Source organism: Microcaecilia unicolor, chromosome 7 (assembly GCF_901765095.1).
Source record: "Microcaecilia unicolor chromosome 7, aMicUni1.1, whole genome shotgun sequence".
Taxonomy (NCBI): Eukaryota; Metazoa; Chordata; class Amphibia; order Gymnophiona; family Siphonopidae; genus Microcaecilia; species Microcaecilia unicolor.
In genome coordinates this window covers 304,304,953-304,318,792 of record NC_044037.1, presented here as the reverse complement: position 1 = coordinate 304,318,792, position 13,840 = coordinate 304,304,953, and the positions used below count along the sequence as shown (strand labels likewise).

Here is a 13,840-nt window from a genome sequence, read left to right as displayed (position 1 = left end):
CAGCTTGGAAAAAAGGTGACTGAGGGGAGATATGATAGAGGTCTATAAAATAATGAGTGGAGCTGAACGGGTGGACGTGAAGCGTCTGTTTGCGCTTTCCAAAAATACTAGGACTAGGAGGCATGCGATGAAGCTACAAAGTAGTACATTTAAAATGAATCAGAGAAAAAAAAATTTTCACTTAACGTGCAATTAAACTTTGGAATTCGTTGCTAGAAAATGTAGTAAAAGCAGTTAGCTTAGCAGCATTTAAAAAAGGTTTGGATGGCTTCCTAAAGGAAAAGTCCATAGACCATTATTAAAATGGACTTGGGGAAAATCCATGGCTTATTTCTAGAATAAGCAGCATAAAATGTATTGTACTGTTCTGGGATCTTGCCAGGTACTTGTGACCTGGATTGGTCACTGTTGGAAACAGGATGCTGGGCTTGATGGACCTTCGGTCTGTCCCAGTATGGCAACACTTATGTACTTGGGATTCTGAATGGAATCTTGGTACTCTTTGGGGTTCTACACGGAATGTTGCTACTATTTGAGTTTCTGCCAGGTACTTGTGACCTGGATTGGTCACTGTTGGAAACAGGATGCTGGGCTTGATGGACCTTCAGTCTGTCCCAGTATACAATACTTATGTACTTATGTAAGTTGGGAAGAATTCATCATGTTTATATAGCATTTTTTATCAGCACTGCATTTTATCATTATTAGATTGAAATTGGCATCTACAAGTGGATTTTGATTCGTCACTGCTGCGTTCCAAGAGTTTCATTGGAATATGAGAAGCTCTTTTGTATCATCATATTAAAGCTAAGTGTATTGAATTTTCAAGTACATTTATAACAGGAGCAAGCTTTTTTGTCTGATTCATTACTAGATCATAAACTAAAAGAGTAAGGGGGCAGCAGGTGTAATAGTAACATAGTAACATAGTAGATGACGGCAGAAAAAGACCTGCACGGTCCATCCAGTCTGCCCACGATAAACTCATATGTGTATACCTTACCTTGATTTGTACCTGTCTTTTTCAGGGCACAGACCGTATAAGTCTGTCCAGCAGTATTTCCCGCCTCCCAACCACCAGTCCCGCCTCCCATCACCGGCTCCGGCACAGACCCCGTATAAGTCTGCCCTCCCCCATCCTAGCCTCTCAACCACCAACCCCTCTTCCCCCCGCCACCCAATTTCAGCTAAGCTTCTGTGGATCCATTCCTTCTGCACAGGATTCCTTTATGCCTGTCCCACGCATGCTTGAATTCCGTTACCGTTTTCATCTCCACCACCTCCCGCGGGAGGGCATTCCAAGCGTTCACCACCCTCTCCGTGAAGAAATACTTCCTGACATCTTTCCTGAGTCTGCCCCCCTTCAATCTCATTTCATGTCCTCTCGTTCTACCGCCTTCCCATCTCCGGAAAAGATTCGTTTGCGGATTAATACCTTTCAAATATTTGAACGTCTGTATCATATCACCCCTGTTCCTCCTTTCCTCCAGAGTATACATGTTCAGGTCAGCAAGTCTCTCTTCATACGTCTTGGAACGCAACTCCCATACCATCCTCGTAGCTTTTCTTTGTACCGCTTCCATTTTTTTAACATCCTTCGCAAGGTACGGCCTCCAAAACTGAACACAATACTCCAGGTGGGGCCTCACCAACGTCTTATACAGGGGCATTAAAACCTCCTTTTTTCTGCTGGTCACACCTCTCTCTATACAGCCTAGCAACCTTCTCGCTACAGCCACCGCCTTGTCGCACTGTTTCATCGCCTTTAGGTCCTCAGATACTATCACCCCAAGATCCCTCTCCCCGTCCGTGTCTATCAGGCTCTCCCCACCTAACACATACGCCTCCCTTGGATTTCTACTCCCTAAGTGCATCACTTTGCATTTCTTCGCATTGAATTTTAATTGCCAAACGTTAGACCATTTTTCCAGCTTCTTCAGATCTTTTTTCATGTTTTCCACTCCCTCCGGGGTGTCCACTCTGTTGCAAATCTTGGTGTCATCCGCAAAAAGGCAAACTTTACCTTGTAACCCTTCGGCAATGTCACTCACAAATATATTGAACAGAATGGGCCCCAGCACCGATCCCTGAGGCACTCCACTACTCACCTTTCCCTCCTCCGAGCAAAATGATTGGATGGAAATTGCTCATCCACTTGTTGGCTGAGCGTCACAAATTTTGAGCACCAAAAAAATCTTTCAAAAAGTTTATAATTTTATTTTTCATCTCTAAGTTAAGTTGGTAAAGTAGAGGAAAGCTCATTTTAAAGCCCCACAATTGCAGGACCTACAGGGAAAGGAAGAGGCTCTGGGGGGTTAATCTGGAAAGAGGGAATGGCAAATGTATTTACACTGGGGTGATATACAGATCTCCTTCACAGACAGAAGATGTGGACATGGATTTAATTGAAGACATTCAAAATATAGCTGGGAAAGAAGAAGTATTACGATAGGTGATTTTAATATGCCAGATGTTGTGGGGTTTTTTAGAAGCAGAGAGATTCTGGACCTATTCCAGCAGCTAGTAATGGAACCCGCGTGAGATGGGGGCCATACTGGAGTTAGTGCTTCCTAATGGGGAGAGTGTTTTTGATGTTATAGTAGGTGATAATCTGGCATCCAGTGATCAACAGATGGTGTGGTTTAAGACATAAGCATCGCCACACTGGGACAGACCAAAGGTCCATCTAGCCTAGCAGCCTGTCTCCGACAGTGGCCAATCCAGCTCACAATCACCCGACAAGATCCACGGAGCAAAGCATTTTATACTGCTTGTCCCAGGAATAGTGGATTTTTCCCTACGTCCATTTAATAACATTCTATGGCCTTTTCCTTCAGGAAGCCGTCCAAACCTTTCTTAAACTCTGCTAAGCTAACCGCCTTAACCACATTCTCCGGCAACGAATTCCAGAGTCGAATTACGCGCTGAGTAAAGAAGGATTTTCTCTTATTTGTTTTAAACTTACTGCACTCCAGCTTCATCGCATGCCCCCTTGTCCTAGTATTTTTGGAAAGCGTAAACATATCTATCTTTTCCACTCCACTCATTATTTTAAGTACCTCTATCATATCACCCCTCAGCCGCCTTTTCTCCAAGCTGAAGAGCCCCAGCTGCTTTAGCCTTTCCTCACAGGAACGTCGTCCCATCCCCTTAATCGTCTTTGTCAGCCTTCTCTAATTCCACTATATCTTTTTTTGAGGTGCGGTGACCAGAAGTGAACACAATACTCTAGGTGCGGTCGCACCATGGACCGATACAGTGGCATTATAATATCCCCATTTTTGTTTTCCATCCCTTTCCTAATAATATTAAGATAGATGTGGCGAGGGTTCATTCAAAACTGAAGGTTCCAGACTTCAAAAAACTAACTTCGTTCAGATGGGGAAATACCTCAAGGAGGTTTGAGCTGCATGGGAACAGTTGAGGGAAGTAGGAAAGCAGTGGAAAAAAAATTGAAAGGAACTTTTAAGGGCAACAAACCTTTTCGTAAGGAAAGTAAATAAAAGTAAGAGGAAAAGAAGGGCATTTTGGTTCTCAAAAGCAGTAACTAAAAGAAAGGAAAAAGAGGCTAGCCTTTATAAAGTTCAACAGATCACAGAAGGGGAAGTCAGGCGAAAATATCTGGAAAAGCTAAGAGAAGCCGGTAGAGTTGTCAGGAAAACGAAGATGCAAATGGACTTAAAAATAGCCAATAAAATGGGGTAAAATGGGGGAACAAGACATTTTTTTTAGTTGCGTTAGTAATAGGAGGAAGTGCAAAAGTGACATTGTAAGACTCAAAAGTGAAGGGGAGAAATATATAGAAGCTGATAAGGAAAAGTGGAAATGTTTAACAACTATAGTAAATGAAAATGACGGCAGAAAAAGACCTGCATGGTCCATCCAGTCTGCCCAACAAGACAAACTCATATGTGCTACTTTTTGTGTATACCCTACTTTGATTTGTACCTGTCCTCTTCGGGGCACAGACCGTATAAGTCTGCCCAGCACTATCCCCGCCTCCCACCACCGGCTCTGGCACAGACCTTATAAGTCTGCCCAGCACTATCCCTGCCTCCCAACCACAAGCCCCGCCTCCCACCACTGGCTCTGGCACAGACCGTATAAGTCTGTCCAGCACTATCCCCGCCTCCCACCACTGGCTCTGGCACAGACCGTATAAGTCTGCCCAGCACTATCCCTGCCTCCCAACCACCAGCCCCGCCTCCCATATTTCTGTTCTGTGTTCACAGATGAAGGCCAGGAGCAGGACTGCAGAAGATAAACACAAATAGGAATGATTTTCAGAGGACCATGTTCGTTAGAAGCTAGCTAAACTAAAGTTACACCTAAACCAGAGTTACACCTAATCACACTGACCACCCTTCAACATCTTCAGTCCTTCTGTGACTGTTCTTTTGTGCTTGACTGCTTAAATATTTTAAATTTAAATGCTTTACTTTTTGTCTATTTAGATTGTAAGCTCTTTGAGCAGGGACTGTCTTTCTTCTGTGTTTGTACAGCGCTGCGTACACTTTGTAGCGCTCTAGAAATGTTAAATAGTAGTAGTAAAGGTGGACAAATCGATTGAGCCAGATGGCATACGTCCGAAAATACTGAAGGAATTTAGGGAAGTTCCAGTGGCTCCGCTGGCTGACCTTTTCTATGCTTCTCTAGAGTCGGGAGTGGTCCCAGAGGACTGGAGAAGGGCAGATGTGGTCCCTCTCCACAAAAGCAGAAGTAAGAAGGAAGTTGGAAACTATGGGCCCTAAAGTGACTGGCTGGGTTAGGAACTGGTTGAGTGGAAGGCGACAGAGAGTAGCGGTAAATGTTTTGAATCCTTTTCACAAAGGAAGCCTTATGCCTGTAACCTGTGAATTTATGCACTGAATGAAACCACTTTGAATCCCAAAGAAAGTAAATGCTGCTGGGAACCTGCCGCCGTCAACGACACAACCCAACTCATTAGAGAAGGAGATTAAACCCAGCAATGAACTATGACAGAGCAAAATCTACTCAGGATCTCATCAAATCCAGTCAACACTGTGCCCAGATTCTATCATGATACATCCACAAACTCAACCACAAGACAGCCAAACTGAACCATGAAAAAGCCTAGAACACAATCATATCAACTAACTTTATGACTGCAAACTGTCCTGGTGAAAGCCAGCACTTTCTCCCACTGTAAATGCTGAATCATCCCTGGTACCGTGTTGTGGTTCAAATTGTTATGTAATGAAAGATACTGGTATGGGTGTGGAAACCAGGACTAGACAAAAGGGCATGCTGATATGGAGTTAAGCTAGAAACATAGAAACATGACGGAAGATAAAGGTCAAATGACCCATCCAGTCTGCCATCCTCTGTAACCCCTAACTCTTCCTGTTCCTAAGCGATCCCACATGCTTATCCCATGCCTTTTCAAATTCTGACACAGTCCTTGACTCCACAACCTCCACCGGGAGACCATTCCACGCCTCCACCACCCATTCCGTGAAATAATACTTTCTTAGATTACTCCTAAGCCTATTCCCTCTTAACTTCATTGTATGCCCCCTCGTTCCACAGCTCTCCTTCAGTTGAAAGAGGCTCTCTTCACCTTACATCTTCCCAATTGCAAAGGACTTAAGTACAAAACATATTACTCATTCAACTTCTCCGTTATAGGCAGCCAAATCTGGATCGCCTTACCAAGATCTATTCGAATGGTCAATGACCATCTACTCTTCCAGAAGCTACTAAAAACTTACCTCTTCAAGCAAGCCTACACAAATGACCCGACTTAAGCTATGAGCCCGTCTGCGCTATCCGGATCAGATTATGAAGACAGAACCTGGAATTTGCTCCCCTATTTATCCTTTCTAAGTACATCCCTCCTCATACCTTTCCAATATACTCTCCCATACTAAACTATACGCTAATCCCATAACACACCCCTCTCCCTCTCCCCTACCTCTACCATTCTCCTTCCTTACCCTTCTTACCTACCCATATCTAAACGACCACCTCTTTATTCACTTTATTACAGCTGTATCCATTCTGTGTTACTTTGTAAACCTATTGTACCATGTAAGCCGCATTGAACCTGCTAATGAGTGGGAAAGTGCGGGGTACAAGCGTTACAAATAAATAAATACATAAATGCCCTTGAGATATTTAAACGTCTCTATCATGTCTCCTCTCTCCCTCCTCTCTTCCAGCGTATACATGTTGAGGTTCATAAGTCCGTCCCTATATTTTTTGTATTCAAGACCGCTTACTAATTTTGTAGCTGTCCTCTGGACCGACTCCATCCTGTTTATATCTTTCCGTAGGTGTGGTCTCCAGAACTGCACACAATACTCTAAATGGGGCCCTCACCAAAAACGTATACAAAGGCACAATCACCTCCTTTTTCCTGCTGGTCATCCCTCTCTTTAAGCACCTAAGCATCCTTCTGGCTTTGACCGTTGCTTTTTCTACCTATTGGGAAGCTTTAAGGTCATCAGACTCAATCAACCGCAAGACTCCATATGTGTCTGTGTAAGTGTACTGAACCTGTTTAAGAGCTTACTCTTCCATTTCCCTCCAAAGTCAGCCCGTCCCAACATGTCTCTTCCTTCCTTCCTCCCTCACTCTCGCTCCCTTCTGTACTTCTTCTAATTAAACTATAGGTGAACCCACCCGAGACTGGAAACCATCCAGAATTCTAACGGCTGCCCACAGATCAGAACTTGCCTTCATGCGTCTTTCACTATACTTTACAACTTCTACCTGTTCTTCCACTTAAAAAATCTAAAAAAAGGATATTTGGCACCTGGATAGAGGAAGTCAAATTTAAAAGGATAGAGGCTACAATGATTTATCTACCAACTCAAGGCATTTTCTCCTGGATTGCGGGACGAGAATGTCCATAAATAAATTAAGGCAACTCCTTCATGCACTATCCCTTTTTTATGCCTCATCTGACTTTGGGCTAAAGAAGTAGGTGTGGTGGTGGAGATATGCAGTAGCAAAATACTTCTTAAGAATTATTGAACCGAGTTCAGGTGAGTTCAGAACATAAGAACATAAATTTTGCTGATGACACAAAGTTATTCAAAGTTGTTAAATCGCAAGAGAATCGTGAAAAATTGCAAGAGGACCTTACGAGACTGGGAGACTGGGCGTCTACATGGCAGATGATATTTAATGTGAGCAAGTGCAAAGTGATGCATCTGGGAAAGAGGAATCCAAACTACAGTTACGTGATGCAAGGTCCCACTTTAGGAGTCACCAACCAGGAAAGGGATCTAGGTGTCGTCGTTGATGATACGTTGAAACCCTCTGCTCAGTGTGCAGTGGTGACTATGAAAAGAAATAGAATGTTAGGTATTATTAGGAAAGGAAAGGAAAACAAAAATGAGAATATTATAATGCCTTTGTATCGCTCCATGGTGCAACTGTACCTCGAATATTGTGTTCAATTCTAGTCGCCGCATCTCAAAAAAGATATAGCGGAATTAGAAAAGGTGCAGAGAAGGGCAACGAAAATGATAAAGGGGATGGGACGACTTCCCTATGAGGAAAGGCTAAACCGGCTGGGGCTCTTCAGCTTGGAGAAAATATGGCTGAGGGAAGATATGATAGAGGTCTATAAAATAATGAGTGGAGTGGAACGGGTAGATGTTAATCGCTTGTTTACTCTTTCCAAAAAATACTAGGTCTAGGGGGCATGCGATGAAGCTACAAAGTAGTAAATTTAAAACAAATGGCAGAAAATATTTCTTCACTCAACAAGTAAATAAACTCTGAAATTCATTGCCAGAGAATGTGGTAAAAAAGGTTTCGATAATTTCCTGAAAGAAAAGTCCATAAGCCATTATTAAGATGGACTTGGGGAAAATCCACTACTTATTTCTAGGATAAGCAGCATAAAATGTATTGTATTGTAATGTATTGTGAAGCAGTTTATTACCCGTTCCACTCCACTCATTATTTTATAGACCTCTATCATATCTCCCCTCAGCCGCCTTTTCTCCAAGCTGAAGAGCCCTAGCCGGTTTAGCCTTTCCTCATGCGGAAGTCATCCCATCCTCTTTATCATTTTCGTTGCCCTTCTCTGCACCTTTTCTAATTCCACTATATCTTTTTTGAGATGTGGTGACCAGAATTGAACACAATATTCGAGGTGCGGTCGCACCATGGACCGATATAAATGCATTATAAGTGCATACATAAGTACATAAGTATTGCCATACTGGGAAAGACCAAAGGTCCATCAAGCCCTGCATCTTGTTTCCAACAGTGGCCAATTCAGGTCACAAATACCTGGCAAGTTCCCAAAAAAGTACAAAACATCCTCATTTTTGTTTTCCACTCCTTTCCTAATAATACCTAACATTCTATTTGCTTTCTTAGTCGCCACTGCACATTGAACAGAGGGTTTCAACGTATCATCAATGATGACACCTAGATCCCTTCCTTAGTCAGTGACTCCTAATGTGGAACCTTGTATCACGTAGCTATGGTTTGGGTTCCTCTTTCCCACATGCATCACTTTGTACTTGCTCACATTAAACGTCATCTGCCGTTTGAATGCCCAGTCTTGTAAGGTCGTCTTGCAATTTCTCACAATCCTCTTGCGATTTAACAAATACAGAAACACAGATAAAAAATATGCTGTAGGACAGACTTAATGCATTTGTTTGCTAAGGAAATTGCTGTCTAAGGTTTCTCTGATTTGTTTTAAATTTACTAGACTGTAGTTTCATCGCATGCCCCCTAGTCCTAGTATTTTTGGAAAGCGTGAACAGACGCTTCACATCCACCTGTTCCACTCCACTCATTATTTTATATACCTCTATCATGTCTCCCCTCAGCCGTCTCTTCTCCAAGCTGTATAGCCCTAGCCTCCTTAGTCTTTCTTCATAGGGAAGTCGTCCCATCCCCGCTATCATTTTAGTCGCCCTTCGCTGCACCTTTTCCAATTCTACTATATCTTTCTTGAGATGCGGCGACCAGAATTGAACACAATACTCAAGGTGCGGTCGCACCATGGAGCGATACAATGGCATTATAACATCCTCACACCTGTTTTCCATACCTTTCCTAATAATACCCAACATTCTATTCGCTTTCCTAGCCGCAGCAGCACACTGAGCAGAAGGTTTCAGCGTGTTATCGACGACAACGACACCCAGATCCCTTTCTTGGTCCGTAACTCCTAACGTGGAACCTTGCATGACGTAGCTATAATTCGGGTTCTTTTTTCCCCACATGCATCACCTTGCACTTGCTCACATTAAACGTCATCTGCCATTTAGCCGCCCAGTCTCCCAGTCTCGTAAGGTCCTTCTGTAATTTTTCACAATCCTGTCGCGAGTTAACGACTTTGAATAACTTTGTGTCATCAGCAAATTTAATTACCTCGCTAGTTACTCCCATGTCTAAATCATTTATAAATATATTAAAAAGCAGCAGTCCTAGCACAGACCCCTGAGGAACCCCACTAACTACCCTTCTCCATTGTGAATACTGCCCATTTAACCCCACTCTCTGTTTCCTATCCTTCAACCAGTTTTTAATCCACAATAGGACTTTTCCTCCTATCCCATGACCCTCCAATTTCCTCTGTAGCCCTTTTCACCTGAGGGGGCCTCTTCCAACTCCTCATCCAGCTCTCATCAGGATCCTGTTTACTCGCTGCCTCTTTTCTTACAGCTTCCTAAGGCTCAGGCACTTTCTTGATGCCGTGTCAGATATGTTTTTGCCTTTTCTTCAGTTATCCCAAGGATCATGGTAAGGAGATTTTTATCTTATTTTCCTCTGTATCACCTAATACATTTAAAGAGAGAAGCACAGTCTTCCGACTGACACTGGATTACTTCTGGACCCTGCTTGTCCCTGTAGAATTCCATGCTTGGAACACGTGTACCACAAGCCTGAACGCGTGAAAAGCTGCCAGGCGCAGGATACAAGAACAGCTCAGTCTTCTGGTGACAACCCACGCAAAAAAAAAAAAAATCACATTACAAGATCAGTTCCAGTTCATTGAACAGTGACACGGTTGCACCTTGGAGGTGTGAAAATTTAGCCTCACTCTAGAACCCCCCATGAAGACACCCCCTGCTCACTTAAGAGAAACGTCCAACTCTCCGGCACAGGGGATGAGTTCAGCACCCTGCACTGTCCCACCTCTAACTCCAATGGGCAGGGGGGCACAGCTATGGGGATGGCACCATGACCTCTCCTTACCCCTACAGAGGTACAGAAAGGATTTTTGGCAGTGAGCATTCGGAGCCTCTGGTGGTGTATTCCAGGGAAGGGTGTGTCTTCATTCTTTATTAGGGACAAGAATTCTTTATGTGTGTGCAAAGGTATTTGAAGTATAAAAAAAAACATCTGCACAGGACCAAACTTATCCAGTTATTTTCCACACGCCTCCCTCCTCTATCAGCAGTGAGACAACTCCCACCTGTATTTTACCTTTGAAGGGGGGGGGGGGGGGGAGAGCAGCCTCTCCTGGACCCTGTGGGCTGAGGACCTTGTGTTTCTCTCTGCCCATTCTTGTACAGAAGCTCTTCCCTCCAGCCTCTCCGTACAGTGACGAGTCACGGGGCCTCATTCGCTGTCGGAACATGACACGATGCAAAGTATTTTGGAAAAGGCGCTGTTAAGCTAGAGCTGCCTCAGCGTAGCCATTGTGTGTGTGGGGGGGGGAGGGGGGGGGAAACAGATGGGGCACTGGTCCTCCACCTTTAGCTCAAGATTCTCCAGTGCAACGCAACCCACTGCTCCAAGGGGGCAGCGATCGCAGGGAAAGTCCAGCAAGCAGGACGAATGTTGGTTTGTGCCCTGTAGTTAGAGCTGAGCTGCGGGTCCTTCTCTGAGTCAGGGCAGCTTGCAACACACCTTATGCTCTGGCTTCCTGTGCACTCCAGAATGATAGAGCTGCTGCGAACTGGTAAAACAGTGCCACTCACATCTAATTACAGAAAAATGCCAGGGTGAGCGCCTCAGAGAGGGGGGGGGGGGGATACTGCAGTGTGGGGGGGAGATGCTGTACTGTTGGGAAGGATGGGGAGAAGGGGGGGAATGCAGCACAGTAATAATTTGCAGGAAAAGAGAAAGCATCAGCCCTGGCAAAAGTAGTGGCAAGTGCCTGAAATAACTGAATTTTAAATCTATTAAAAGGTTGCCCAATCCATTGTCAAACTTCCTTCAAGGCATTATATATATAACTAGCCCAGTTCAGACCAGTATGCCTTATGCCCCCCCCTGGTTAATTTTAAGCCCCCCCCCCAAAAAAAAAAAATCAGATCTGGCTTTGCCACTCCTCCTGAAGCATTCTGCTGCTTGTGGCACAGGACTACGAACCCCACAATGCATTGAGCTACAAAACCCTGAACTGTCCGTAAGTCTGTTTACAAAGAAAGGATTGGATGGAGCTCAGACAGTGCTGGGCAGCACCTCACATGTACCCATATCAAGTAAGGGAACACACGCAGTCTCGCTGTACCTTGAGGTGTATCTCAGGCAGTGGCAGTTTTTGGAAGAGGGGCACAAGGCATTTCAGACATGCGTGTCTCCGATTGGTTTATTGTGTGCCATTAAAATGTTCTATTACGTACTGTGTTGACATTGTAAGTAGTATACTATGCCATACTTTGAATATTTTTACTGCTGTAATTGTCTATGTTTGATCTATTCTTACTGTACATCGCCTTGAGTGAATTCCTTCAAAAAGGCGGTGAATAAATCCTAAAAAAATAAATAAAATAATATCTGAACCAACTCATTCCAGTGCAGCAGGAGTTAGTTTGAAGATTGCTGTGCCCTACACATTAAGGAAGGTGCCAGGGAGTACAGTGGAGAAGAGCTAACGTGATGCCACCTGACCCAATATAAGGAATTTCGGTCAATTCTGGTTATAGAATTTACATTCCAGGGCATTGTGGGAGTTATAGTCTGTGCTTCTAGGAACTGAAATCAGAAGTGTGGGTTCCAGAATGAGGAGTCCAGGTATCAGGTGTCTACTCTGAGCCCTGTGTTTAGGATACAGGTTGCATGAGGAGCCATGTAGGGTGCAGATTGAGGAAAGGGCTATCTAGAGTTCAGGCAGGGGGAGGAGCTGTTTAAGGGCTGGTTGCATGAGGGGTACATGTCTGGGGATGGATGTCTGCAGGGCAGTTAGAAGAGAATTAGGGATCCTAAGCAACACTTCAACCTTGTGTCCCCTCAATTATCTCCTGAGATTTCAATAATTAAACTCAACAGTGGTGATCATCCCAGCCCCCCTCCCCCCTCCTCAGATTGATTCTGCTAAAATGCAGGACTGAACATAGAATGAGGACAATTTCCCACAACCATTTACCCAGGAAGATGATGATTAAGCAGGTAAATGAACTATTTGAAAATAGACAAAATAAGGCAATTTGCTCCAAATATAATGATGGAAGGAGTGCCGTAGCCAGACCCAGTATTTTGGATGAGCCCTGGGTTAACTTAGATGGGCCCTTCCACGTCATGCCATACCCTCCCCCCCCCCCCCCCCCCCCCCTCCGTGGTGTACCTTACAGGCATCCCCGGCACCTGCAGTGATTTGTTATTCCTGACTGCACCGGTCCTGCAGGCTTCCATTAGTCGTGTCCCGCCAGACAGGAAACAGGAAATGACAGCAGTGAGGGTGGGACCCGGCCAATGGAAGCCTATGGGGCCGGTGCAGAGAGCAATAGCAAACCACTTCAGGTGCTGGGGATACCTGGAAGGTGTGCTGTGGAGGGATGCCAGGACACCGCGGACTAGGAGAGATGTTGATGTGGGGTGTTGCCGCTGGGTGGGCCTGAACCAAGAATGGGTGAGCCTGTGCCCACCCAGGCCCACCTGTAGCTACGTCACTGGATGGAAGGGAAGCACCTGACACCAAAAACTAAAACAATACAAAAAGTACAAAAAATAGTGGAGAAAGACCTCCATGTAAGAAAGCCAGTGGTTCAAAAACACAATACAATCTGGCGGTATTTCCATCAGTGGAAAAAAAAAAATAAAACCTCCACTACTACTAAGTCACTTTATAAAACTTATCAAACCTTCAAAAATGCAAAAGCTTATGGTGAACAGTTCAAAACCAAAGTATAAAAGAAAATGACTAAAGAATTCTTAAATATTCTTGAATATCCAACTCAATGTGGCAATTCAGTTATTACAATATTGTAATGCCCAAAAACTTGAAAGTCACTTAGAAATCATTTATCTATATAGCAGAAATCACCAATTTGTTCAATAGATCTTCAAAATGTCCCTATTCAAAAACAGCGCCCCCTCCCTGTGGGCTAAGTATTTGCTGAAGGATCTTTGAGTTTCTATTGTCTTGCTTTGAATGCAGCTGCCCTTTGCCACTCTCCCCAAAAGTTGCAACCCAAAGCAACTGTCTAATGTGCCTCCAGTCCTGGATATGTGAGCCCAGTGTTTGAGAGGAGCATGTTGGGAGAGAGGTGCGTGCATATCATGGATGGGGGGCGTATGAGACAATGATTAAAGGGCACAGGTCATGGGAGGGATGTTTAAAGGCTGGGTGTTTGAGAGATACCATAGGATGGTAGATTTTGTCTGATGGATGGGAGATGATTCTGTAGGGTGGATGGAGGATAGATAGTGTAGGATGGATAGATTCCATTCGATAGACTACACTTGATCTTAGCCAAAAGGCCGAGAAGCGATTCCATTCGATAGACTAATGAAAGATACCATAGGATGGTAGATTTTGTCTGATGGATGGGAGATGATTCAGTAGGATGGATGGAGGATAAATAGTGTAGGATGGATAGATTCCATTCGATAGACTAATGAAAGATACCATAGGATGGTAGATTTTGTATAATGAATGGGAGATGATTCT

General features: G+C 44.1%; 1 protein-coding gene across 1 annotated transcript in view; it reads right to left on the bottom strand.

Annotated features, from left to right (window-relative positions):
• WNT10A (Wnt family member 10A) overlaps positions 1–13,840 on the bottom strand; it is a 68,994-nt gene that overhangs the window by 31,504 nt on the left and 23,650 nt on the right. The gene's annotated exons all lie outside the window — the stretch shown is intronic.